We start from the raw sequence: 5624 nt of genomic DNA, 5'->3' as shown, positions 1-5624 counted from the left end.
GATCCGATCAGCTTGTTGTAACCTGCCCGCCATATCGGCACTTATGACAAGCTAGTTGAACTCGGTTTGAAGCAGCCCAGGGTGTTCCCTGAGATGCCTCTGCATTTTCATGATGGAATCAACGTCACTTCCTTCCATCTCTTGTTAAAAAATCTGCAAAAATATTTTCATGAGATTTAATAATAATAATATCAAAAATATAATTTTGACATAAAGCTTTTCATCTTAATAACCTAGCTTTCTCAGGTTTAGATTCAATCTTATTACTTAGGAAAGCTTTTACCTGAGTGTTATCAACCTTCAAAGTGAATTTTTTAGCAAGTAAAAATAATGGCCATTTTTCGAAAGCCCTTTTAACTGCATAAAATTCCTTCTCGTTCATATGCCATTTGATAGCTTCAGATTCTGAAAAAAAGAATGCTACAGTATCTGCATGGTATTTATCCATTCGGAGTAATCTTAGTAAGAACTGCTGCCCACCATTCGTCACTAGCATCCGTAAATAACACCAAATCATCTTCATCCACGGGTATAACCATTTTTGGGAGATTCTTACATATCTCCTTTAATTTGTTCACCCCTTTAGTATGGTCATCGGTCCATATAAACCTTGCATCCCTTTTTAACAAAGGGCTGAACACCTTTCTGTACATTGCCAGATTATTTATGAACATCCCTGCAAAATTAACTACTCCTAGAAAACTTTGGAGTTATTTTACATCTTTGAGTTTATCTGAAAAATTCTTTACCTTTTCTACAATATGAGGTTGTAGAATTATTCCAGTTTCATCAATCTCAATCCCAAGGAATTCAATTTTTCTTGTTGCTATGACTAATTTCTTTTCAGATAAAACCAGTCCTTCTTGTTTACAAATTTTATAGAAAATCTGTAAATGTTTAACATGTTCATCTATGTTTTTTGATGCTATCAGAATATCATCAATATAAACAAACATGAAGTTGAAATAATCTTTAAAAAGATTATCCATTTTTTTTTTTGAAATATTTGGGGTGCATTAGCCAATCCCATAAGCATAAATTCCCAGATATAATGTCCTTGTGGTGTAGAGAAGGCTGTGAATTTCTTACTGCCTTCTTCCATTCGAATCTGGTAAAATCCAGACTTACAATCAATTTTGAGAACACTTTAGCATTTCGTACACAGCTAATTAGATGTTCTCTACTGGGTATGAAGTACCCATCAAACTCCAGGATTTTATTAATACCTTGGTAGTTAATAACTAACCTGTGTTTCCCTTTTTTTATTTCACCATGATTTTTGACCAGAAAACCTGGGCTGCTATATGTTGAAACTCCTTCTTTGATTAGACCAAGGTCCAAATGTTCCTTGATAATCATTCTCATATCCCTTTGATCTGTTATGTTCATTGGGATAGGCTTATATCTGACGAATTCATAATCTTTGTCTTTCTTTAGAGTAAGACTGAATTTGAGTTGATTTCTATCCCACCATGCCAAAGGATGCTCATTGTAACTTTCTTTGAGCCTCTTTTTGGCATCTTCAAGTGTTACCTTATTTTCTAACTCTATATCTCTGTGATTTATAGTTACTTTGAGAAGCTTCATATCCTCTGTTGGAATTCTTGTTTTGTTGTTATTTTCAACATGGTTTCTCCAAACCTTCTTGGATCTTTCATTTTTGGGTGAAAAAGTTGTCATTTATCACCACGCTGGCTGCGAAATATTATCGGCAATTGTCGATAAAAAGCAACATTGAGTCGTTGAACGATAATTTTATGATCACAAATTGTAGTGAACATAAGTCTTCTTGACTCGTTGCCTTGTGTGTACTTCTTAAACATTTGTAAGAAGTTATTTTCTAACAGGATATCTGCTCTTGTATCATGGAAATAGATTGGTGGTGTCTTTACCTTGTACCAGGGTGTTTGACCTGCTCCTCCCATAAGGATCTCTGCTTGTTTTATTCCTTTGCAAAGAATTAAAATTCTTCGAGAGAAATTTTGTCTAGCAATTTTTGGCAATTCTTCTTCACATTCTTCAGGGAAGACTCCTCTTTTTGCTGTACAAATTCTTTCTCCCGAGTCAATATAAGCTGCAAAATATTCAGCCTTATATTGTTCATACAACATACCTATCAGAATGTATATGGAGAAAGGACTTGTCGTCATTTTTTAAAGAGATTACTAAATGGCCCCGCCATTTTTAAAAGACTATGTTGTAACTTAGTAATCCGATTAAGACTATTCACCTTTAGTTTTCCTAAGGCTTCATAAGGTAGATTATGGTTACTCCTTTCCACTTATTCAATGCGTTCTAGTAACTCATGTTCATGACTTACTAATTTTAACAGTTGCTTCTTTCTCTGTTTATAAATAGAGTTTTCGAATCTGATTAAGGGATTGTCCCTTATCCAATTCTCTTGGTTTTCCATCTCGTAGAATTCTTATTGAATCCTCCAAGTCTTTTCTTTTGCCATAAACTCTATTCCTTTTTCAAGGCGTTTCCATGGTTTATGGTCCTCCAGAAACTCTAGGCCAAGAATGAGCTGATCCACTTCTTTTCCTGGAACTTCACAAATTTGAACTTCCAATTCTCCAATATTTATTAATGCTTGGTAAGTTCCTGTTACCTGCTGCTCTAAATATTAAATCAAGTTACAAGGAAATTGGTTCATGTGACTTGTAATTTCGAATACTATTTTGACTTCTTTTCATCCTTCTGCAGATCTAAGTTTTCCTATTATTGAAAACTCCTTTTCTTCTGGTGGAATTTCCTGAATAGAAGATTTTTTCCACCTTCGACTTGTCATTCCGTCACCTTGGAAAGATAACCTTCGGGGTTCTATTTTAAGATCTCTGTATAGAACCGGTTTATCTTGTATTTGAATGTCTGTTTCTTGAATTAAAGGAAACTCGATTCTTTCCGGGTATATTGCTTGAGCAACTTTCCCAAAGATTTCTGGAATTTTGATAAACTCATTTCTAATAAATAATTCAGAATGATGAGTATTAGAAAGAACATATGAAATTTGATAAGTAATAGAATATGGTCTATTACCTTCCTTCATTAATCTTTTTTCATTTAAGTTTTGATGCAAATTCAAGGCTCGACTAAAGTCTCTGTCAGCTAAATTGTAGGCTATTCTTGGATAAATAACTCCTGCAATTTTTCCTGCACATAGATTTCCTGAGATCGTACCCAGAACAGCATCTTGGATATTCCCCATTCTTTTATCACATACTACGATATTTATGGGTGAATTTATTTCCTCTTTAAAAGTTGCCTTGATCATTATTTGGATTGCTCCAATATGAATCCAAGACATCATTCTTGCTACCTCACTTTTCAGCTTCTGCAATTCCTCTCTTACTTCTTCAAAATGAATTAACTGCATCTCTATTTGATTACTAGTTAACTCCATAGGGATTGCCATTTCCCTTCTGGATACTTTGTAAATCAAATGATGTCTTCTTTGTCTAAGCCCTAGGTTGCCTAAGACTCTTTCTACTTGTCCTGCCGAAAATCCTTGGTACTTCTGTAATGTTGGATTTTCTCTCATAATCCTTTGGACCATATAATGAGATATCGTGGTTTGACTAAAAAATCCAGCCAAACTCTCATGTGTTTCGTGTCGAAACACTTCTTCTTTATTCTGATTCTGATTCTGATTCATCTTCAGATTCATCTTTGTTAAACAATATCTCTTCTTCGTATATACTTTCATCTGAGGGGATATCCTCAAATTGATATACTTAGACTAGATCTTGAAAGAAGACCGCATCATCCATATCTGGTGTTGCTTCAAAGAGTTTAACTCCCTTTTTCTCGTTTTTTGGACAGTTTGTAGATATATGGCCTCTAGCTCCACATGTCCAGCAATTGCAATCCTTGAAACTTTCACTTGCTCTCGTATGAGTTCTTCTGAAAGTTCTTCTAGATGGTGTTCTTCCCCCGCTTTGTGATGAGTTTGTTGTTGGGGATGCTCGTGTAGGTCCACTTCTTCTACCTGATCTATAGGATCTGGCCTTTTGTTTGGACCAAAATGTTCTTGGTTTCCAAGAACTTTTCATTTTTTTATTGTAGGGATTATTTCTGAATTTCTTCCTCTTAAATCCCTATGATCTATTCCCTATAACCGTAGGGAGATCATTTTCTATACAACATAGAGGCGTGCGCTTATTAATACCTCTTTTTTTCTTGTAGTTCTTCTGTAATGCTGTCATATGGCACCATTCCGCCAATTTACCTTTCAAAAAAGAGGCGCGTCTTGCCAATGTATCAAGATTACCTGGAACGTATTCTTTTATCAGCATTTCTCTCCACGGGCTTGGCATTTTTGCGAAAAATAGCTGAATGGCTACATTTTCTTCAACTCCCGAATTCCATCTGTATTTGGTGAATAACATAATATATTCATCAACTAAACAGATATCATGTAACTCGAGGCTATACAAAGCTTGAGTATATCTTCTCTTTTTCTCTGTATCTTGATTATTGAAATAGTCTACCCCTATGAATTGTGCTTTAAAAAGGGTGGTCATTCTTCCTCCAATCTCGCTAAGTGATTCTCCTGCTAAGATTGATTCCTTGGTTTCTGGCATGGTAATTTCTCAAGCTATCTTGACAGATCCCATTAGACTCATTTCCAGAAGTTTGATAAATCCCTCTTTATTGAGATCTAAAGTTCCTGCTGCTATTCTCATAGCTGATGTCCAATCATCTATGAGATCTTCTCTGTTTTTGAAGTCCAGAACATCCAGGTTTAACATAATCCCATAAGGATGTATCGGGTCTAAAACAGTTTTTCCATAAGAAGTTTGATGTATTGGTATATTACTTCTTCTTGATCTGGTTCCGGCTGGATGTGAATTTTCTCCAACATGGAACTCACTATGTGGTTCTTCTGTTTTAACCACATATCTAGGGGGATTCCCTATGGGTTGTTCACCCTCAGGGAATTCATTTTTAGATCTACTACTTTGAGATTCGCAAAAAAATCCGCAAGATGTTGTAGATCCTCGAGATTTAATCTTTTTAAAGTAGTCATCAGATAGTGTTTTTCTCTGATACTTCCTTTATAAGATTAATCATCATTTCATCATCAGTTAAAGGTTTTTGAACCATTTTGGTTTTACCTTTCTGATGTAACAGAGGTTCGGTACCAAACGAGAGTGGTAACCTTCCTCCTGTATTTCCCTTTCTAGAACTAGACGTGTGTTCTAGATTTACGATTTTGATTTGAAGATCCTTTAGAGTTACAAGAATTTCTTCTTGTTTCTTAATGATTTCTCCAATCTGCTGAGATATTTCATACAGCTGATTACTGTAATATTGTACCGTGTTTTGAATTTCTCTAAGATCTCCGGTGAGTTTAGAGGAATCTGGTGTGATCTCTAGAAATTGAGAATTAGAAATCATATTTCTTAATCTTTTCAGAGAGTATATAAGACCTAAGTCTCTTTAAGTTTTGTAAAGAATCTATTTTAAATAGATTCACTTGTTTATGGGATTTCATATAAATGAAACCCTTCTAGTTCAAACTCTCATTTGAATCCATGGTTTGTTGAAAATCTCTTCCTCAACAAAGAAAAGTATGATTTAATGAATAATATAAAGTCTGAATAAAATTACCTAGACTCTGA

The sequence above is a fragment of the Henckelia pumila genome, chromosome 2, assembly GCF_033568475.1.
Source record: "Henckelia pumila isolate YLH828 chromosome 2, ASM3356847v2, whole genome shotgun sequence".
NCBI classification, from domain to species: domain Eukaryota; kingdom Viridiplantae; phylum Streptophyta; class Magnoliopsida; order Lamiales; family Gesneriaceae; genus Henckelia; species Henckelia pumila.
This window is presented reverse-complemented; position numbering follows the sequence as displayed.